We start from the raw sequence: 24,907 nt of genomic DNA, 5'->3' as shown, positions 1-24,907 counted from the left end.
ATTTCTCTCACAGGTCATGGCACTATGATGAACTCTTCCACTGTCCACTTCCACCATCAGGACCTAAAGCTTTCTCTTCCCTCATCCAAGAGGAGAATTGGATGGAATACAGTATAACTGATTGTCCATGACAGAGATGATAAAAAGGTTAAGGAACATGGGGAGAGGGCGAAGATATTGGAAATGGTTCAAGGAGGTTGCTCTCTACTAGCAGAAGGACTGGACACAGATGTACAAGATGAGTTGAATGGATGAGGACAACCTACCAAGTTCTTCTTTAGACTACATATGGCTTGGATTATGAAGTAAAGAACCAATTTTGTGTGTTTGCTTGGCTGATGGTGTGGATATGATGTATCTTTTACCTCTCCAATCACTCACGAAACTTTGCTTTCTCCCAAGTGAAGACAAAGAGAGGAAAAGGTCATGCATGGGGTAGTTCCTGACGGTCTCATCCCTTCCCGACAAAATGAGGGCGTAGGGCCTGGACTACATTGTGGGGCACTATAAGTCATCTTTGGGTTTTAAGATGTGATTGCACCTTGACTTCAGGTTAAAACTTTCATGTTAAACATGAACAGGACAACATTTTCATCATGAATGTCAAACTATCGGAACAATGATGTTAAAGAACAGGAGTTGCCCAGACCCAAGCCAAGATAGATCTGACATTCACCCTAGATAGCCCAAAAGAGGGACATTGTGAGGTCTGAAGTCAGAGTGGCAAATTTGGGGGAGAATGTGCCGTTAGAACTGTATATATTGGAGAGAAAATCAAATATATGTGGCATTATGTAAGTCTATCAAATTGAGAAAGTCTGAAGTTGTAAATCAGATGTCATTTAACACATAACCTCCACAGGTGTCCAGTTTCTTGAGAAATTGAAGTTGTTCCTGGATAGAGACAGAGGTCTTGTGACCAACATGCCTGCATTCATTCAGGGCCCTCCTAGGCTCCACCAGTGCCATCAGCCCCCTGGGATTTAGCAGCCTCTGTGAGGCTGGTGAAGATGTAGGCTTCGAAATCACTGATGTGGAATCCTTGCTACCAGAAGCATGGTCAATTAGTGAGAAGTACTTCTTAAGGTACCAGCTCAAAAGACTTAGATCTGTGCTTAGAGATGCCAATGAAATGGGACAAGAGTAGAAGCTGTAAGAACAGAGCATCAAATAAGTGATTCCCATGTTAGGGTTGTTCGTAGACCCTAGCTCACCAAATTGATCGATTATTTGTTTTGTTTTTTGTTTCTTTTTGTTTTTGCTGAGGAAAATTCACCCTGATCTAAAATCTGTTGCCAATCTTCCTCTTTTTGCTTGAGGAAGATTTTCCTGGAGCTAACACCCATGCCAAGTTTCTATTTTGTATGTGGGCCACCACCACAGCATGGCCACCAAGAAGTGGTGTAGGTCCACACCTGGGAAATGAACCCGGGCCACCAAAGCAGAGTGCACCGAACTTAACCACTAGGCCATGGGGCCGGCCTCTTGAGTGTTTTTTGAGAGCTGCTTCACAGCCCTAGAGAGAATAACAGAATGGACAATGGCTGCAATTCATAGGCCAAATTTATTAGCACATGTTAGCACGAAGGGGAAAGGACGCTACCTACTTCTTCAGACTGGAACAACTCCTCCAGCAGGCATCTCCTGGGAAAAAAGACAGCAAGGCTAGAAGGGCCAGAAGCACCTGGAGCAGAGACTCTCAGCTTTGGCTGCACAATGAGTCACCGAAGGAGCTTGTTAAAATGACTGATGGCTTGGCCCCTCTCTGAGAGATTCACGTTCAATTGGCCTGAGCTGAGTCCTGTGTACAGGAACTTGTTAAAAGATCCCAGGTGAGTCTAATGTGCAACTAGAGTTGAGAGCCTCTGATTCAGATTAAATACCTGTAATCTTAATTTATAGTCAAGATTTATTAAGCCATCTTAGACATCACAATCTTCAGAATTCTCACTGTTGGTGAAACTAATCTGAGGACAAGAAAAAGGTTACCATATCTGTTCTCCAAAACCAAGATTAAATCATAAAGCTCAGACTGAAGATTCTGGTGTACGTCTAGGGGAGAGAAGTGATACAAAAATACGAAATCAGACCCAAGATAAGCAAGATCCCAGGGGTTTGGATAAAGCAGGGTCTGAAACCTGAGCAGGGCCCCCCTCCCCAGAGTTTGGTTGGGAGACTACACCCACTAATTTGCTTTCAGTTGAACAGGATAAGTCACAAGTGGGGTGTCAGTGAGTTTTTGGTCACTCATACCCTGGCATTTTGGAAACTCAGACAGATGGAAATGAAACCTAAAATGCTACCTTCAAACACTGGGAGGTTCTATATGGCCTGGGTTTGTTTCAGGTTGTTAAGCAAGACAACCATCCAGCAGCAGCTTACAGACATGAAGCTATCTACTTGGTTAGCATCTCCTCATCTTCTGGTTACACAGGGAAGAAACTGTGGAGTGTGCCACTCCCAGGCTCTAAGGTTTGTGAGAAGGAATTGTGATGAATTCAGTCAGGCTCAGCCTGGCATGGCCTCCAGGATGCCAAAAAAGTAATTAAACTTATGCCAGCAGGAGAAGGATGGAGATGGAACTGGAGAAGGAATAGTCTCTGGGTGCCACTATTAAATACCAGGATTCTCTTTACAGAGACCTTCAAATACTTGCTCAGGAAAAGTCTAACAGGGATGACAATTTTATAATCTGTGTATTCACAATCTTACCTCACTAGGTTCAGTTTCTAAGGGAGAAAGACTCTTCTTCATGTTGCAGCTCTTGGGTTTTCCTTTGTTGTGGAGAATCCCCAGGTAAAGCACAAGGAGATTAAAAAAAAAAAGTAAAGAACATAGAGATTCCAAGTTGGAAGGAGAGCAAAGGTGGGGGGCGGTGGGGGGAGAAGCTGTATGGACTAGATATTAGGGGGGATTTGAGAGGGTTGGAAAACGATAACGGGAGAGATTTTTAGAGATCTGTTACCAGCAGTGAAAAATGTACTGGGGAAGCAGCAGTGGGGAGAAGGAATATTTAAGATGTTAGGTAGGTATTAAAAATGCACTTCCTCTTTGGTTTTTCTCAAGAGACCAAGTAAAGCTGTAAATTACTCATCATGAATGTTGGCTGCTGACCTAGATTTCTTGGGATGGATGCCTTGCAATAAATGGATCACATAAAGCCCTGACTTAAATTAAAATTATTAAGAATAGATGTAGCACATAGAAAATGACTTAAAATTAATTATTAATATCTAGAGAAAGATTAGAGAGGTTATCACATTCATAAAACAAGAATTGGCTGTTAGGAAACAAATCAAAGATTGGAAAATAAAAATTTGAATATCAAAAAACTCTCTAACTGAAGAACAATTTTTTTCTGAGTGATTTTCTTAGAACACAATGCAAAAGGGGAACAAAAGAGATAAAAATGTAAAAGAAAAGTTGAGAGAACAAGAACAGATCCAGTGTATCAGCACTGATCTAATGAAAGTTCCAGAGTAGCTGAAGAGAATAGAGGGGAGAATACGATAAAAGAAATGAGACGCAAATTCCCCAGAGGTGAAAAAAAGAGACAGTTTTCATATTTAAAGAGCCAATCAAATGCCAAGTAGGATAAGTTTTAAAATATTTATCTGAGCTATTACGACGAAATATCAGAACACCAAGAATAAAGAAAAAATCCTTAAAATTCCCAAAGAGGAAAAACATACTGCCTTCAAAAGAACTAGAATAATATTATTCTCAAAATTCTCATCACTGCTTCTAAATGCTATAAGAAAGGAAAGAATATGGCTTCAACTATCAACAGTGAGAACGGAATAAAGACATATTCAGACATGCAAGGACTTAAAGTTTATCTTCCAAACCCTTTTCAGGAATTTAGAGGATGTGTTCCAGCATGTGACTGTGTAAGCCTAGAAAGAGAAAGACATAATATTAAAGAAACAGTAAGTATAACCAGGAAAATAATAAGTAGAAATAATTCAAGGATAGCAGCTGCACAAATAGACCTGGAGAGAAAGCAAGCCAATTGAAACAGGAGAATGAGGCTCCTAGAGAAAAAAATCCAATGATTCAAATAAAGAGCTCAAAAATGGTAAAATGACTGGTGATGAACATATCTATATAAATTTAGAACTAACACTAAACAACTGGAAATTGTGATTATAGAACAGAATGCAAATTGCAAACACCTTGATGAAGTAAAATATTAAGTAACCAACAACAAAATGAAAGGTAAATTTTCTATTTCTGGCAATAGTGAACTTGTTGCATACCAACCCTCTCACCAAGTACAACCAGAAAAACTAGGTAAGATATTTTTATAAATCTTTCAAGGTATCAAAGCCAATGCAATGAGGACTTGAAAGCCAAGATAAAAAAAGAGATGAGAAACACACAAAGATGAGACCAATATTCATTGCTGGCTGCTTTTCCCTTCAAGGCATTCACTGATTCTAAAAAAGCAGCTGAAAGGCTGAGAAGCTTAGCAGAAGCGATGACTCATAGACTGAGGAGCCGAGCAGCGCTTCCAATAGTCTCAAAGGGATAAGGGGGAAATTAAGAGTTTAGGATCCACCAAGGAAAAGAGACCCTGATAAATACTCCATGTTTTCCGCTGGAATCCCTGAAGGGCCATATATTAGGAATAAGGATGAATCAGAAATGAATAAGCTCTCAAAAAAACTTACTCCCAACTTCAAATCAGTTTAATCCCTGACTATATTAAGGAGAACTGCCTCTCAGCTGCCAGCCTGAAGCTAAAGTAAAACTATTCTACCAGAAAATAACACTTTACAGAGAATCAAGTTATCTCTATAATTTTTCAAACACAATGTCAAACATTCCATCAAAAATTATTAGGAGGATTCTGGCCAAGATGGAATATGAGGATCAAATTTTCCCTCCTATCTGAGACAACTAAAAGATGGAAAAAATACGTAAAACACTGGGTTACAGGACACTGGACATTAGGCAACAAATGATAGCAATAGGGAGATCTGGGAAACAAACAAGGTGAGCACTAGGATCGCTGCCAGGGGTTTTGAGGTCATAGTACAGGAGACCTAGGCATAGCCTGGCGACCTCCCCAAATTGAGGAGACAAAGCCGAAAATCTGGGGAGATCAAAATGGCTAGAATCTGTGGGAATGAGTTCCAGAGACAGAGAACTGCAAAGAAAGAGAGAAGTCCAGCTATCTGCAGAGGGTCCCTCTTGAGTATCCAGCAGTGTGCTAATCAACACAAGCTTGTTAGGAAACTGCCCAAGGTCAGGGAAAGAACCAAAAGAAGAGATTAGAAGGAGTAGTACTCAGAGCTTACACAGGGCCAAGAATATTGCCTGTTCCCACTAACCAGACTGGACAACCTCAAAATTCACAGGGAATTTGGCAGAGTATTCAGAAGAATCTTGGGTCAGTTGTGGGGATAATTAACCCTAGACTAAACATTATTCTGGTCCTGTTTAACAAATCTTAAAAGCAAGACCTGAAGGACTGAATTATTTCCAATTAACTGTGTCACAGAATAAAGCTCAAGAATGTTTATAGGAATACAAAATTATCTAGTTCTCAATATGGTAAAATTCACAATATCTGGTGTCCAATTAAAAAATTACTAGTTGGGGCCGGCCCGGTGGCGCAGTGGTTAAGTGTGCACATTCCACTTTGGCAGCCCAGGGTTCGCCGGTTCGGATCCCAGGTGCAGACATGGCACCACTTGGTAAGCCATGCTGTGGTAGGCGTCCCACATATAAAGTAAAGGAAGATGGGCACGGATGTTAGCTCAGGGCCAGTCTGCCTCAGCAAAAAGAGGAGGATTGGCAGCAGATGTTAGCTCAGGGCTAATCTTCTTCTTCAAAAAAAATTACTAGTCATGCAAAGAAGTAGGAAAATACAACCTGAATGAGGAGGAAAAATCAATCAATCAAACCAACCTAGAAATGACACAGATGTTAGAATTAGTAGACAAGAACATTAAAAGAGTTATAAAAGTGTTTCATATACTCAAAAACTTAAGACCTGGAAGATATATTTTTTAAAAGACTGAAATTGAGCCTCAGGAGAAGAAAATTACAATGTCTGAGATAAAATTACACTGGATAGGATTAATAGCAGATTAGTTAATAGCCAAAAACTTTTCCAAATATGATGAAAACCATAAACTCACAGATCCAAGAAGCTCAATGAATCCCAAGCACAAGAAACATGAAGAAAACTAAACCAAGACACATCATAATCATATTGCTCAAAACCAGTGATAAAGAGAAAATCTTAAAAGCAGCCAGGCAATTAGAAAACTGTTATGTAACAGAAGAACAGCATATTTTTCTTTGGAACAATGCAAGCAAGAAGACAGTGGAGAAACATCTTTAGAATATTAAAAGGAAAAACAGTCGACCTACCATTCTATACCAAGTGAAAATGTCTTTCAAAAATGAAGGGAAATAAAGACTTTTTCAGATTTACAAAAGCTGAAAGAAGTCATCACACAATGGGAAAAAGATAGTCTCTTCAATAAATCGTGTTGGGAAAACTGAATATCTATGTGCAAAAGAATGAAAGTGGACACTTATCTTACACAAAAATTAAGCTGAACTAGATTAAAGAGTTAAATGTAAGACCTCAAACCATAAAACTTCTAGAAGAAAGCATAGGGGAAAAGTTCTTTGACATTGGTCTTAGCAATGATTTTTTGGCTATGACAACAAAAGTACAGGCAAAAAGAGCAAAAATAAACTAGTGGGACTACATCAAACTAAAAAGCTTCTGTACAGAAAACGACACAATCAACAAAATGCTGCTACCTACGGAATAGGAGAAATATTGCAAACCATCTATCTGATAAGGGGTTAATATCCAATATATATAAGGAACTCATACAACTTAATAGGAAAACAACCAATAATACAACTTAAGAATGGGCAAAAACCTGAATAGATACTTTTCCAAAGAAAAGATACAAATGGCCAACAGGTTCACAAAAAGATGCTCAACATCACAAGTCATCAGGGAAATGCAAATCAAAGCCACAATGAAAGGTCACCTCACACCTATTGGAGTGGCTATCACCAAAAAGACAAAAGATGAATGTTGGCAAGGATGTAGAGAAAAGGGAACCCTTGCACATTCTGGATAGGAATGTAAACTGGTGCAGGCATTATGGAAAACAGTGTGGAGGTTTCTCGAAAAATTAAAAATAGAACTACCATATGATCCAGGAATCCCACTTCTGGGTATCTATCTAAAGGACATAAAATCAGTATCTTGAAGAGTTATCTGCACTCCCATGTTCATTGCAGCATTATTCACAACAGCCAAGATATGGAAACAATCTAAGTGTCCGTAATGGATGAATGGATAATGGATGAATGAAGAAATTGTATTATTTACATAATAAAAATATATTCCATTATTTAATATAACATTATATATATATATAATGGAATATTATTCAGCCCTAAAAAAGAAAGGATGTGTTAAGCAAAATAAGCCAGATAGAGAAGACAAACTCTGTATGATTCCACTCATATGTGGAAGATAAACAAACACATGGACAAAGAGAACAGATTAGTGGTTACTACCAGGGGGAAGGGGGTGGGGGTGGGCACAAAGAGTGAAGGGGCGCACCTATAAGATGACTGACAAATAATAATGTACAACTGAAATTTCACAATGTTGTAAACTATCATAACCTCAATAAAAAAATTTTTTTTGAAAGGAAATCCTGCCATTTACAACAACATGGATGAACCTGGAAGACATTATCCTATGTGAAATAAGCCAGGCACAGAAAAATAAATACTACATGATCTCACTTATATGTGGAATCTAAAAAAGTCAACTCATAAAAGCAGAAAGTAGAATGGTGGTTGCCAGGGGCTAAGGGGTGGGGGAAATAGGGAGATGCTGGTCAAAAGGTACAAAGTTTCAGTTATGCAGGATGAATAAGTTCTGGAGATCTAGTGTACAGCATAGTGACTATAGTTAATATTGTATTGGATACTTGAAACTTGCTAAGAGAGTAGATCTTAAATGCTCTCACCACAAAAATAAAGGTAAATATGTGAGGTGATGAATATGTTAATTGGCTTGATTGTGGTAATCATTTCACAGTGTATATGTGTATCAAAACATTACATTGTATACCTTAAATATATAGAATTTTTACTTGTCAATTATACCCCAATAAAGCTGGGGAAAAAACCAAAGGGAACAAAGAACAGATGGGACAAATAGAAAACTAGCAAAAGATGATAGCTGTAAACCTAACCATATCAATAATCAAATTAAATGTGAATGGTCTAAACACCCCAATATAAAGGAAAAGATCGTCAACAAGCACTTACCACAGTGTCTTATACATAATCAGCAAACATTATTTACTAAATGAAATTAACAGTGAGTTCCTCAGGACAGGGATCACGTTGTTGTGTTTACCAGTGGATACCCATGATCCAGCACAGGGTACATGGTAGCATTCAATAAATGTTTCTTGACTGATTGAATAAATAAAAGGATGCCACTTGTCTACTCAAAATTTTTCAAGGGGGACCGGCCCAGTGGCGCAGTGGTTGGGTTCGCATGTTCCACTTCGGTGGCGGCCTGGGGTTCGCCAGTTCAGATCCCGGTTGCGGACATGGCACTGCTTGGCAAGCCATGCTGTGGTGGGTGTCCTGCATGTAAAGTGGAGGAAGATGGGCACGGAGGTTGTCTCAGGGCCAGTCTTCCTCAGCAAAAAAGAGGAGGATTGGCAGCAGATGTTAGCTCAGGGCTAATCTTCCTCAAAAAAAAAATTTTTTTTCAAGGGCTTCCTCTCCCTATCAAATCAACATTCAAACTGCTTAGTCTGGTATTCAATACACTTTATATAATATTTCTGTATTAGTCTGGGCTCTTTACATTTTGAGAGATTAAAAACCCAATTCTAGGGGCCGGCCCGGTAGTGCAGGGGTTAAGTTCACACGTCCTGCTTCTCTGTGTCCTGGGGTTCACCGGTTCAGATCCCAGGTGCGGACGTGGCACCACTTGGCAAAAAGCCATGCTGTGGTAGGCATCCCACGTATAAAGTAGAGGAAGATGGGCATGGATGTTAGCTCAGGGACAGTCTTCCTCAGCAAAAAGAGGAGGATTGGCAGTAGTTAGCTCAGGGCTAATCTTCCTCAAAAAAAAAAAAAAACCCAATTCTAAAGAACTTAAGCATGAAAAGAGGAATTTATTGGCTTGTATAACTAGAAAGTCTAAAGATCAAGAACAGGATTAAGTGAGCCAGTGGGTTGACAGTGTGCTGTTGCATCCCAGGGTGCCTGAGGCAAGGGAGATGGACACAAAGTTAAGTGGAGGCTAAAGAAGGACAGATGATGGGGAAGGGTGTGTGGGGGGGGTACCTGATAGGTGCTTGAAGCAAATCCTGGAGTCTGGATTTTTATGCAATCCCAGGACATTTGCCTGAACAGGGAAGGTCCATTTAAAGCAGCTTCAATGGGTAAACCCTTAGTGGATGTCAAGGACTAAAAACAGGACTGCTCAACCTGGGGGTGTGAGTGGAGGGAGGTGCTTGATAATGCCATACACGAAGTAGAATTAGTCAGGAGCTTCTACCCAGTGAGAGAGCTATTTTTAGGTAATAACCCCCTCCCTTACCCAAGTGAAAAGTATTTCCTTCCTGTCAAAGAACATCAAGGCTGCTGATAGCCCAGGATAACTTACACACTCATATGCCTGAAATCAAGGACCTGTACCAGAGAGCTGTTTCCTGGGCCTTTCACTACTATAATTTCATGGTTGTTTCCCTTTATCAACAACATGGGACTTCACCAATTTAAAGAAAGCAAAGAGTAGTGATCCAGGGTTGATGCAAACCAGCCATATTTCCTGGAAAGGTGTGTGTCCCCAGGACTCAAAGCTAGGCCTTGGAGTCACAAACCCAAGGCAATAAAAGCGCCACAAGATTGATGTTAACTGTAAATGCTCCAGGAGTTTCTTTATGCATATGAAGGGGTACTGAAGTTCAAAAAAAATTCTAAACAAAAATTTGGCAAATTGAACCCAACAATATATAAAAAGGAAAGGGCATCTACAAAAAAACCCACAACAGGGCTGGCCCCGTGGTCGAGTGGTTAAGTTCACTGGGCTGCAGGCGGCCCAGTGTTTCGTTGGTTTGAATCCTGGGCGCGGACGTGGCACTGCTCATCAAACCACGCTGAGGCAGCGTCCCACATGCCACAACTAGAAGGACCCACAATGAAGAATATACAACTATGTACCGGGGGGCTTTGGGGAGAAAAAGGAAAAAATAAAGTCTTAAAAAAAAAAAAAACCCACAGCTAACATACTACTTATTACTGAAAGAGTGAATGCTTTTCCCCTAAGATCAGAAAAAGGCAAAGATTTCCATTCTCACTACTTCTATTTAACATTGTACCGGAAGTCCCAGCCAGTGCAATATGACAAGAAAAAGAAATAAGTTGCATGATATTAGAATGTAAAAAGTAAAACATGTGACAGATGACATGATTGTCCATGTAGAAAATCCTAATGATTTGACAATATAAAGCTCCTAGAATTAATAAGTGAATTTAGAAGGGTTGCAGGATTCAAGGCCAAGATACAAAAGTCAATTATATTTCTATATGATAATAATGAACAATTACTTGGAACAGAAATTTTAAAAAACAATATCACATACAATAACTCCCAAATTAAATACTTAGGTAGAAATCTAACAAAAATGTAGAGGATCTGCATGCTAAAAATTAAAAAATGTAAATGAAAACCATGTTCCTGGATTGGAAGAGTCAATAAAATTAAGATTGCTATCATCAGTTGATTAACAGATTTAATGCAATTCCAATCAAAATCTCAGCAGAAATCTTTGAAGATATAAACAAGCTTATTCTAAAATTTATATGGAGATGCAAAGGAACTGGAATAGCCAAAACAATTTTGAAATAAAGTTGGAGGACTCATATTACCCAATTTTAAGACTTACTATAAAGCTACAGCAATCAAGACAATGTGGTATTGGTGAGGGATAGACATGTAGATCAATGGAACAGAATTAGGAGTCTAGAAAGAGAACTACACAAATACGGCAAATTGATTTTTGACAAAGGTACAAAGTCAATTCAATGAAGCAAAGATAGTCTTTTCAACCAATGGTATTGGAACAATTGGATGCAAAAAAAAGTATCTCAACTTCAACCTCACACCTTATACAAAAATTAACTCAAAATGGATCATAAGTGTAAATCTAAATTGTATAGCTATAAATAAAATAGGATAAAAATCTTCTCAATCTAGGGTTAGACAAAGAGTTCTTAGGTATAATATCAAAAGCATAATCAACAAAAGAAAAAATTGAAATATTGAACAAAATATTGAACAGAAAATATTGAAAAAATTTAAAACTTCTGATCTGCAAAAGACTCTGCTAATACAATGAAAAGATAAGCTACAGAATAGAAGAAAATATTGGAATATTACATACCCAACAAAGGCTTTGTATCCAGAATATATAAAGAAACTCAGAACTCAACAGTAAGAAAACAACTCCATTAAAAATGGGCAAAATGCATTAACAGACACTAAAGGAGGATATATGGATGGCAAATGAGCGTTTGAAAAGATGCCCAATATTACCAGTCATTAGGGAAATGCACATCAAAACCTCAATGAGATAGCATTACAAACCTATTAGAATGGCTAAAAAAAATAAAACTAACAATTCCAAGTTCTGACAAGGATGCAAAGCAACTAGAACTCTCATACATTGCTGATGGTAATACTAAATGGTACAGCCACTCTGGGAAATGTTTTGACAGTTCCTTATACACATACACTCACCACATTACCCAGAAATCCCTCTCCTAGGTAACTACCCTACATAAATTAAAACTTACGTCCACAAAAACCTGTACATGGATGTTTATAGCAACTCAAATCATAATTGCAACCCAAATTGCCTTCAATGGGTGAATGAATGAACAATTGTGATATAGCCTTATAATGGAATACTACTGAGCAATAAGAAGGAACAAACTATTGATACATCCAACAACATGGATGAGTCTCAAAGGCGATATGCTGAGTGAAAGAAGCCACTCTCCAAGGTTATATACTGCGTGGTTCCATTTATATGACATTCTGGAAAAGGGAAAACTATAGTGATAGAGAACAGATTATTGGCTGCCAGGAATTAGGGGTGGGATGGGGATGTGATTATAAAGAGAAGTCTGAGGGAGATTTTTAGGATGATGGAATTTTTCTGCATCCAGTTTCTGGTGAAGGTTGCACAGATATATATACATTTGTTAAAACTCAAGGAACTGTACACCAACAACAAAAAAAGAGTTAATTTTACTATATGTTAGTTTCTAAAAAACTCTTAGAACTTTATACCAAAAAGGTCAATTGTACTGTATGTTATTTAAAAATGAAATAAAAAGAGAAAAAATTCAATACCACTACATATATACTAGAATGGCTAAAATTTTTAAAAGATTGACCATAACAAGTGTTAGTGAGGATGTGGAGCAACCAGGACTCTTGACACTGCTAGTGGAATTGTAAAATAGTACAACCACACCGGAAAAAAAGCTTGGCCGTGTCTAAAATGTTAAACATAGACCATACAAACCAGTCATTCCACTTACCCAAAAGAAATGAATACATATGTCCACACAAATACGTAAATGTTCATGATGGCTTTATCTGTAATAGCCTAAAACTGAAAGTGATCCAAATGTCCCTCAACAAGTGAATATCCATACAATGGAATAATACTCAGCAATTAAAAGGAATAAACTATTGAGATATGCAGTGATATGGATGAGTCTTGAAATAATCATGCTGAGCAAAAGAAACAAGACCAAAAAAATGGTAGTAGGGTTAAGAGCAGATAATATGCAGCCAGTGACAGAATTACTGAACTGGAAGGTACATCAAAAGAAACTATCCATGATGAAGTGTGGAGAGACATAAAGGATGGAAAACATATTTTAAAAAGTATAAGAGACACAGGAGATACAATATGGAGACATAACATATATTTCATTGGACTCCCAGAAGGAGAGAGAGAATGGAGAAAAAGCAACATTTTTTTTTTCTAAAGATTGGCACCTGGGCTAACAACCGTTGCCAATCTTTTTTTTTTTCTGCTTTATCTCCCCAAACCCCCCCTGTACATAGTTGTATATCCTAGTTGCAGGTCCTTCTAGTTGTGGGATGTGGGACGCTGCCTCAACGTGGCCTGACGAGCGGTGCCATGTCTGTGCCCAGGATCCGAACCCTGGGCCGCCACAGCGGAGCGCACGAACTTAACCACTCGGCCACGGAGCCGGCCCTGAGAAAAAGCAACATTTGAAGAGATAACAAAAGGCATTAATCTCTGAATTCAAGAAGTCCAACAAATCCTAAGCAGGATAAATAAAAAATAAATCCACACCCAGACATATCATAGTGAAACTACAGGGGGGAAGAAAGCACATAGAAGGGAAAAAACTGACTATCTTCCAAGAAGCAATAGTTAGATTGATAGGTGATGTCTCAATAGGAACAATGGAATCCAGAAAACAATATAATGAAAGTAACTTCCAACCTACAATTTTATATCTAGCAAAAACATCATTCAAGAATAAGATGACACAAAGACATTTTCAGACAGCAACTGAGCAAATTTGCCAGCAGTAGACCTATAGTAAAGAAAACTCTAGGGCCGGCCTGGTGGTGCAGTGGTTAAGTTCGCATGTTCTGTTTCAGTGGCCCAGGGTTCGCTGGTTTGGATCCTGGGTGCAGACCTGCCCACTGCTTGTCAAGCCATGTTGTGGCAGGCGGCCCACATATAAAGAAGAGGAACTTGGGCATGGATGTTAGCTCAGGGCCAGTCTTCCTCAGCAAAAAGAAGAGGATTGGTGGCAGATGTTAGCTCAGGGATAATATTCCTCAAAAAAATATATATATATTTTTTAAGAAAGAAAACTCTAAAGAGTATTCTTCTGACAGAACAAAAATGATAGCACAGAAAAGATCAGAGATGCAGAAAAGAGCAACAAAAATAGTACGTATGTGGGTCGAAATGAACATTGACTTATATACGAAAAACAATAATGTTATAGAGGGTTTAACACACACAGAGAATTAAAATATATGACAACAGTAGCATTTAAGTTGGGGAAACTAATGTGGTCAACGTGTTCTATAGTCCTTACATTTTCTCAGAGAAGTGTAAAAGTACCCATTAATATTTCACTTTGATAAGCTAAGGAACCATGTTGTAATGTCCAGGGTAACTATTATTAAAATAGTAAAAGAAACTTCTTTTATTTGCAGACTAACAGAAGGGGAAAAATGGAGTAGTAAAAAACAATAAAACCAAAACAAAGCAAGTAAGTAGATGAAAGGTAAATATACATCTAAATTTACTCAGTAATCTTAGCATCATTAAAAGTGGGAAAGCCAGATCTTATGTGCCTTATGACGTGATGCAATATTATGCACACAACACCACCAATGAAGGCTTCTTGCCAAAAGAATTGAATATGAATCTGATCAAGGCTTCAGATCTAACTACCCATTTACGAGAAATATGAGCAACAGAAGAACGAGTTAAATGACATCACGAGAGAGCAATCAGGCAAATACAGTCTGTGAGACATTCCACATAACAAATGACCTGGTTTCTCTGAAAAATCAATTCCATAAAAAAAGGCTGGGTGAGTGGGTTAAGAACTCTTATAGAATAAAAGAGTCAATTAGAGAAATTTGGATATGGATTGAATGTGTGATAAGTAATTATTATAAACGTTCCTACATCTGATGATGGCATGGTAGTTATATATGTTTTTACTGCCATCTGAGAAGCATACTTGGATATTTATCAGAGAAACTACATGATATCTAGGATTTGCTTTAAAACATTCCAGCATAAAATGGGAGGAGAGAGACAGATGAAAGGAGATTGCAAAATGTTGATAATTATTGAATCTGGATAATGGATAAACAGGGGCCTGTTATCCTATTCTGACTGCTTTTGTTTACGCTTGAAATTTTTTTTTAAAGATTGACTCATGAGCTAACATCTGTTGCCAATCTTCTCTTTTTTCTTCTTCTTCTCCCCAAAGTCCCCCAGTACATAGTTGTATACTCTAGTTATAGGTCCTTCTGGTTGTGCTATGTGGGATGCCACCTCAGCATGGCTTGTGAGGTCCTTCTGGTTGTGCTATGTGGGACACCGCCTCAGCAAGAGCAGTGCTATGTCTGTGCCCAGGACCCAAACTGGCAAAACCCTGGGCCACTGAACTTCACCACTTGGCCAATGGGCCGGCCGCCAAATGAAATTTTAAAAATTTGCTTATATACTGCTTATAAGAGATTAATCTAAACCATGATGGTTAAAAGTAAAAAGATTTTTTAAAGGAAAATATTAAGAATGATATATTTGTAAGCATGCAATAAGTTCCCAAAATATATAGTATATGGACTTTGCAAAGGACCAAGAAATCAAGACACCATGAAGAAAAAGAACAAAATGGGTAGACTTACCATAAGAAATGTAAGAACTATTTTTAAACTATAGTAAGTCATGAGACTGGTATCCAGAATACATAAAGAACTCTTTCAACTCAATAATAAAAAGACAGATTACCCAATTAAAAATGGGCAAAGGGGGCTGGCCCCATGGCCGAATGGTTAAGTTCGCACACTCCACTTCGGCAGCCCAGGGTTTCACTGGTTCAAATCTTGGGCATGGATGTGGCATCACTCATCAAGCCATGCTGAGGCAGCATCCCACATGCCACAACTAGAAGGACCCACAATTAAAAATATACAACTATGTACCGGGGGGCTTTGGGGAGAAAAAGGAAAAATAAAATCTTAAAAAAAAATGGGCAAAGAATTCAATAGATGTTTCTCTGCAGAAGGTATACAATTGGCCAACAAGCACATGAAAAAATGCTCAGCATCCTTTGACATTAGGGAAACGCAAATCAAAATCACAATGAGATAAAACTTCACACCCGCTAGGATGGCTATAATCAAAAAGACAATAACAAGTGTTGGCGAGAAGGTAGAGAAATTGGCCCCCTCATACACTACTGATAGGAATGCAAAATCATGCAGCTGCTTTGGAAAATAGCAGATGATCAAAAGGTTAAACATAGAATTACCAAATGACCCAGCAATTTCACTCCTAGGTATACACTCCAAAGAAATGAAAACATATAAACATGCAAAAACTTGTATATAAATGCTTATAGCAGCATCATTCATAATAGCCACAATGTGGAAACAACCCAAATGTCCATCAACTGGTGAATGGATAAAGAAAATGTGGTCTACCCCTACAATGGAATATTATTCTATCATGAAAAGTAATGAAGTACTGATACAGCTACAACATGGATGACCCTTGAAAACGTTATGCTAAGTGAAAGAAGGCAGCCAAAAAGAGCACATATTGTATGATTCCATTGATTTGAAATGACCAGATTGGCAAATCTATAGAGACTGAAAGCAGACTAATGGTTGCCAGAGGCTGGGAGGAGGGGGGATTAGGGGTGACTGCTAATGGGTACGAGATTTCTTTTGGGATGATGAAATATTCTAAACTTAGATCATGGTGCTGGTTGCACAACTCTTTGATTATACTAAAAGCATTGAATTGTATACTTTAAATGGGTAGATTTTATGGTATGTGAATTATATCTCAATAAAGATTTTTTTAAACCATAGTAATTCAAACAGTGTGGTATAGTTGCTGAAAAAGACAAATGACAAATGGAACAAAACCAAGAGCCTAGAAACAGACCCACATATGTAGGAATATTTTATATATTACAGAGCTGGCTCTGCAAATCAGTGGGGACAGTATTGGTTATTTGATAAAGAGTTGAACTTGTATCAATTTGAAATTTAAAAAACTTAAATTGGATGCCTAATTCATACATATCCTAAAACTGACTCTGTCAATTAAAGACTTAAGTGTGAAAAGTCAAACTATAGAGCTTTTAGGAGATAACATCAGAGAATATCTTCATTACTGTGGGGAAGGGAAGGCTTTCTTAAGACATAAAGCACTAATCATAATGAAAGTATTTCAATTTTACTACTTTAAAATGAAGACTTCTGTTCATCAAAAGAAACAATAGAAAGAGTAAATGGCAAGCCACAGAGCAAGAGAAGATATTTGCAGGGATTGTTAAATTACATAAAACTGACAAAGGACTAATACCAAGAATATATAAAGGATGTGTGTGGATCAACAAGGAAAAGGCAAACAACCCAACAGAAAATGGCCATAAAAAAAGATCTATACAGGCATATCACAAAAGAGGAAACACGAATAATCAATAAACATGTGAAAAGATGCTCAATGTTATTCATAAGTAGGGATATGTTCGCTAAGGCTTAGATGTAATTTTTTTCTTTTTTTTTTTAAGTGAGCTTTTTTTTTTTTTGCAGGGAAAGATTCGCCCTGAGCTAACATCTATTGCCAACCTTCCTGGTTTTTTTTTTTTTTTTTTTTCGCTCCCCAAAGCCCCAGTACATGGTTGTATATTCTAGTTGTAAGTCATTTTGGTTCTTCTATGTGACCCACCACCACAGCATGGCTACTGACAGATGAGTGGTGTGGTTCTGTGACCGGGAAGCAAACCTGGGTCACATGAGCACCAAACTTTAACCACTAGGCCATCAGGGCTGGCTCCAATGTAATTCTGTTTTTTAACATGCAAAGTTGGCAAAACTTGAAAGTCTGAAAATATGCTTTGGTGAGACTGCGTAACAATGGGAATTCTCATACATTGCTGCACATTCTTACCAAAACCTAGTATTTTCAGATTTTACCAGTGGAAGTATAATCTAGTCCACTTTGGAACAAAGCTTGGCATTGCATGTTAAATTCGATTAAGGTGAGAAAGATTTTCGGGGACAATGGCAGTGTCTGCTACAAGAATGCTCTCATTCTTGCTTGCTTAACGAGATTTATAACATACCAGGAAAGGAAGATGTGGGGAACACTTACCCAGCACTAACTATGTGCTAAGCATTAAGTTAAGACTTTTTCACAGGCTTCTTTATTTAAAGCAAGGCAAAAGGGATACCCCAAACGCTGTTATTCTATGATGGGAAACTTCTAGCTGAAGTTCCTTCTACTAGAGACTCAGGACCACTGTTACCCCATCAGGACAAGCAACACGTTTACAAACATTACCACTCTTACTTCTTGCTTCAAGAGGCATCGGTTTCAAACATTTAAAGTCTTCAGTACAATAATAACCACATGCTGGGTGTGGGATTAAAGAAATTCTTTCTTCTCGATACTATTTGATGGTGACAAGACAAATCCAGGGGATCTTCTATGTGAATGCTAGGAATGCCCAAAGAAGCAAAATGCCAGTCGAAGAAGTAATCATTATACACATAATATATGAAAATTTCCTTCAGCTGAAGAGAGACTTGAGTCATCAGGAAGAAAGGGCTCAACAAATAACAAATCCCAGATATGGTTAAAAGGAAACACACCCCTAGATGGATCTTAATGAACTTTTTGAGTTCAAAGATAAAGTCATATAAACTTCACAAAACAAAGGAAGAGGCAATACACAAAAGAGAACCAGACTAGCATCAGACTGCTCATAAAACTGAAGTTGGAAAACAGGGAAACAACATCTATAAACTGTGAAAGAAAAGGAATTGTGACTAAAAGTTTACACCTCCCAACTAAGGTACCATTTCTCAAGGCAAAAGTGGATATTTTGGGGTAGTCAAGGCCTCAGAAAGAATATACACCCACATATCAAAAATGAGGGAATATACATGAAGTATATACATCAATCAAACGGCAATTTATTCAGCACAGAGATGTCAAATGGGGACAGATGAAATGAATATGAAACAGCAGTAGCAATAAATCATGCAATGGACACTTATGTCCAAATAGATTACGATAACATGACTGAGGATTTGTAATATAAGAGATAAGAAAGGACTGTTGAAATAGAAAAGACATATCAGACAAAGCCGGATTCAAGATCAAATGTTAAAGAGGACAGAAACAGATGTTCTGTAAAAGGTACAATCATGAAGAAGATATGTCACACATCTATGTGACAAAAATCTATAGATGTCAAATACATAAAGCAAAATTTGAAATACAAGGAAACTGAATAAAATGCCATTACGATGGGAGATTTTAATAGTTTTTTCAAAAGTGAAAAAATCAAGTAGTCAAAAGATAGCCAGGATATAGAGAATTTGAAAATATAATCAAGAAGCTCAATTTCATCCATAAATTTATACCAGAAATGGAAAAATACACATTATACTAACATGCTTGTGCTGTATTTCCCCAAAAAAATATTATGCTTTGGCCCCCCCAAAAAAACTTTAAAAATTCCAAAAACTGTAGAAGTGATACAGGCTATACTTTGAACCCAAACCAATAAAGCTAGAGATCAATACTAAAGAGATTAATAAAAACATTAACTACTTGGGGGCCGGCCCAGTGGCCTGGTGGTTAAGTTTGCATGCTCTGCTTTGGTGGCCTGGGATTCGCGGGTTCAGATCCCAGGCGCAGACCTACACACTGCTCATCAAGCCAAGCTGTGACAGCATCTCACATACAAAATACAGAACGATTGGCAACAGATGTTAGCTCAGAGCCAATCTTCCTCACCAAAAAAATAAAATAAAACTTTAACTACTTGGAAGTTAAACAGCACTGTAAAGTGGAAATCAAAACTGATGTGTAGAACTATTAAGAAAGTTATGAAAAAGAACAATTCATATACAGTGGGACATAGTTAAGTTGTATACTAAAGGAAATGCACAGCTTTCAAGGAGTTCATTTAAAAAGAAATAAAAATAAGTGAAGTATGAAACATAAGACATTTTAACTAGATAACAAAATGAACCAAAAAATAGGAAAAGAAAATTAACAACAACACAAGAGGAAATTAATTAAATAGAAAAAATATATAAAGAATAAACAAAATTAAGAGCTGTCTCTTTGATAATATTTATGAAATAACTAAACTTCTGAAAGCCTGTTTAAAGAAAAATGAGAGAAAACAAAATATACAAAATGCAGAATGAGACAGGAGATATAGCCAGAAACAAAAGAGAATAAAATAATCATAAGAGAATACTGTGTGTGTCTTTATGGCAATAAATTGAAAATCTCGAAAAGTGGTTCTCAACCCTGGCTGCACACTGTTATCACCTGAGGGGTTTGGAATATTACTGATGCCTGAGCGCCACTCCCAGAAATTCTCATTCAATTGGTCTGCGGTGTGGCCCAGGCACTGGGAAGTTCAAAGACTGCCCCACAGGATTCTGATGTTCGACCAAAATTGAGAAGCACTGAATTCTTAGAGGGCTTGGGCCATGTGGTCCGTGGACCAGCAGCATCAGCATCTCCAGGGAGCTTGCAAGAAACGCAGAATCACAGGCCCCACCCTTGGCCCATGGCATCAAAATGAGCATTTTCACAACATCCCCCAGGTGATGTGTATGCACATTAATATATGAGAAGTACTGATCGAGAGAAAATGGGCAATTCCAAGGGAAATATAGATACCAAAATTTACTTAAGAAGAAAAGCTGATGGACCAATTAATGTAGAAGAGATCAGAAAAGTAAAGACTTACCATTTATAGAGAGGCATTAGACCCAAATACTTTCACAACTGAGTTTTATCAAATCCTTAAAAATCAGATAGTGCCTCTGGTTTTTAAACCATTCCAGATTATAGAAAAGTTTCCAGGTTTATCATATGGAGCTAACGTTACACCAATATCTAAACCTGATGACAACAGTACAAAACAAGAAAACACCAGAATTACGAACATATGTACAAAAATTCTAAATAAAATACTAGCCAATTTAGGCAACAGTGTATTTAAAGAACAATAAAAATTGCCTAAGTAGGGTATTTTTATCCTAGAAAGGTGAGTATGGCTTAACTTTAGAAAATCTATCAGTGTAATTCAATATACTTCATTACATCAACAAATAAAAAGAGGAAATCAAGTAATTATATCAATAGGTGGCTAAAAGACATTTGATAATATTTTCATTCCTAATAAAATCTCTAAGTAAAATAATGGAAGGATACTAACCTTGGTAAACACTATTTTCCAAAATCAACGTTATGCTAAGTGGTTAAATACTGAAGTCCTGCCATTAAAGGCAGGAGTACACAGAAATGCCTGCCAGAATATATATTATTCAGCATTGTTTTAGAAGTTCTAGCTAACATATGATGCAAAAAGGAAATAATTGGCATCTTTTTGCAATATGACTGCACACAGAAATTCAAAAGATTACTAAAGCACAATTAGAATTGGGAAGTTAATGTGGTAAAGTAGCTGGGTACATGAAAAACATACAAAAATCAATAGCTTTTCTCTAAATACTAGCAGTATCTAGGTAGCTAAAAAATTATAATGTACTTATGAAAAGTATAGGACCTATATGAAGAAAGCAATAAAATTTTATTAAAGAATGTAAAACAAGACTAAAATAAATAGAGGAACATGGATGTGAAGACAATATGATAAAAATACCAGGCTCAATTTAATATTAAAAATTCATGCAATTTGAATAAAGTCCCAATAAATCTAATGGAAACTGGGTAAAATGATCTTAATGTTTCTATGGAAGAATAAATGTCAAGAAAACTATGAAGAAGGAAAGGACTTGCCTTCTAGGTATTAGAGTTGACCACAGGGACTGTGAGTAAAACAATATGGCATCAGCAAAAGAACAGCAAATAGATTAGTAACACAGAATAGACTTCAGAAATAAACCCAAGGATCTATGAACTTAACAGGTAACAAGGCGTCATTTCAGTTCACGGGGTACAGGACGACCAGCTTAATAAACAGCACTGTAATAACTGGCTCTCTAACCAAGAGCAAGGAGAAATAAGACCCCTACCAAACAACATATACCAAAATAATTTTAATTGTATAAAAATCCAAATAAAATTAGAACAGTAAAAATATCAGAAGAAAAGCTAGGCATATATTTGTTGAACCTTAGGGTAGAAAAGACCTTTTTATAAGTAGGACAAGAAACTCCAGGAATCATAAAGAGAAAAAAATAAACATATTTGATTACACAAACATTAAAGATTTTTGTATATATAAACAATAACAAGATAAACCATAGACTAGAAAAATGTGCAGCAAATGTAGAAGAAAGCTAATAGGCCAAATATACAAAAGACTAAATAGAAAATGGGGCACGGGATTTGAACAGGTGATTCATCAAAGAGAAAACTCAAAGGGCTGCTAGGCATACGAAGGTATTACTTAACTCCACTAGGAGTCAGGTCAAGGCAGATTAAAACAATGATAGCGGGTCGGCCTGGTGGCACAGCGGTTAAGTTGGCACGTTCCGCTTCTTGGCAGCCCAGGGTTCGCTGGGTTCCCAGGTGCAGACATGGCACCGCATGACAAGCCATGCTGTGGTAGGCGTCCCATGCATAAAGTAGAGGAAGATGGACACGGATGTTAGCTCAGGGCCAGGCTTCCTCAGCAAAAAGAGGAGGATTGGCACCAGTTAGCTCAGGGCTAATCTTCCTCAAAAAAAACCAAACAAACAATGAGGGCATGTATAGATTCTTTTACCTGTGATATTGACTCTAGCACCCACTGTTTGTAAGAATGAAGGGAATGGGCCCTCCCCTATGTTGCTGTGACAGTGTGAATTGCTACAACCCTGAAAACCTCAACATCCAACAAATATTTCTTTAGCACCTGCTGTGCACCATGTTGTTGTAGGTGAACAGCAATGAACACACCATAAACATCCCTGCACTCCTAGAATTTACATCCTAACAAAAACTAATTTGCAATTATCTAGTCACATTTTTTAAAATAGCATATATCCTTTCACTTGGCAATCACATTTTGGGGGAGTCCAACTTATAGAAATCGAAGCACAAGTATGTAAGGATGATATGCACAAGGATAATTATTCCAGCATTCTCGTAGTGGCAGAAATCTGGAAACAACACAAATGTCTATCAAAGGGGAATGGTTGACTAAATTATGGGGAGTCCAATCTCTGGAAAGATATTTAGCTATCACAGAGAATGAGAGAGATCTCAGTCCACTGTCCCAGAGGGATGGATGTGATATATTAAGTGACTCGCACCGATATGTAACCTCATTTTGGTCAAACAATTTGAAATCTCGCCACATCTCCTCTTGCTCTCTGCACGACCCTACCTCTGTATAGGTTTGTATGAGCACGGAGGGAAGGCGCACAGTCTGTTAACTAGGATTACCTCAAGGAAACTGGCTTGGAGGAAGTGTGGGGGTGAGATCATTGTCTTTATACTTATTTTGCGTTGTACAACATTTGTTACAATAACGCGTATTTTTGCAATTGAAAAATCTAATAAAATTAAAACTCAGTAAAGATATTTTTTAAAGGGTAATAAAATTCTGGGTAATGGGATTGAGGGGGGAAAGCATTTTACTTTCTTCTCTGTACCATTCTGAATTTTCCATATTCTAAAAAGAATGTGCATTAAAAACTTTGTAAAGGCAACCAATAGATACGGAAATACTTGATGTTCGAAAAGAAAATCACTGAACATAGAATAGAATCGAGTCACAAGACAGATAAAAGATTTACGTGTATGGACTAAGACCGGAAAAGCACAAAAATGAACACCACTAATAAACCAAGTGGCATTGTGGGTGATCATTTTTCCAAATTTTGTCATGAAAACAGGGAATAAACGTAACTTGCAAGGTTTCCATCTTTGTATAGTAAGTATATTTGCTCTTTAAAAGTTCTTTTTCTGAAGAAAAATTAAAGCATACTGCCCTGGGAGAAACGGGGACTAAACCATTGGAAGTCTGTCACAACCACCACTTAAAAGGGGCAGTAAACGTCAATACAGGAAAACGGACACGAATATGCAAGGCTAAAGGCAAAAGCCTCACACTTTGCTAGTGGGATATGCCAGAGGGCAACCCAGAATTGGACTAACCCTTACGATGTTATGAGAACGGCCTAAGGGGACTCTTCTCTGCCCTCTGGGAGTCCCAGCCCGGGAGGGCTAGGGCGGACGCCGCAGCCGTTCTCTCCCACTTGCTTCTCCCACTTGCTCCGCATCTGTGGTAGGAGCCCGGGCGGTCTTTCTATAGCTCACGGAGGGTAAGGCGGGTGCCACAGCTTCGAGTGGCCGGCTGCATCGGTCAAGGCCTAGATTGGGAGAAAGAGATTCAGCCTCTGGGTCTCCCAGTCCAGACTCACTAGATGAAGTCACACACACCACTGGTGGTTTCCTGTGTCTATTCTCAATGTGGTTAGAACCCAGAGAGGAGGATGGGTGTCATCAGAACCTCCCAAACCCCAACAGACAGCTCTGCAATACCTCCCCTTATTTCAAAGCAGCTCAGGCCAAAGGAAATGGGTTCCGCATTTAAAGCCAAACCTAAGCATGAAGGAAAAGCAGAAACTGGCCTCTCGGAGAGCAAAAGAACATGGGTCTAGTTATTCTATTTTTGTCAATGTGTTTAGATATTTCTGTGGTAATTCACATCATGAATGCATAAATGCCTTATCTCAAATTCCTAAGCAGGTTTTCCGTAGCAAAGTATTCTAGAGGCTTTAAAATATCAGCAGGTCACAATGCCAAATCCTTTGTGTTCACCAATACCAGCAATACAAGTAACATGAGAGACCAAGCGAATAGGAAAAACCAAGTAAAGGAAAATAATTCTTGAATTTTACCTCGAACTTGGTAGACTAAGAATATCCATCTCAGAGGTCATGAAAATGATTTTAAAGTCCGAGCAGGTGCAGACGTCATACCTATACGCAACAGCAATACGTCACCAGTGTTAGCAGGGGTCGCATCACTTCCAGCTCATACCGTGTCAGGGATGTATTATCTGTGTGATT

This window comes from Equus przewalskii, chromosome X (assembly GCF_037783145.1).
Source record: "Equus przewalskii isolate Varuska chromosome X, EquPr2, whole genome shotgun sequence".
In the NCBI taxonomy this organism is placed as follows: domain Eukaryota; kingdom Metazoa; phylum Chordata; class Mammalia; order Perissodactyla; family Equidae; genus Equus; species Equus przewalskii.
The sequence above is the reverse complement of the archived record's forward strand: the minus strand, read 5'-3'. Positions refer to the sequence as shown.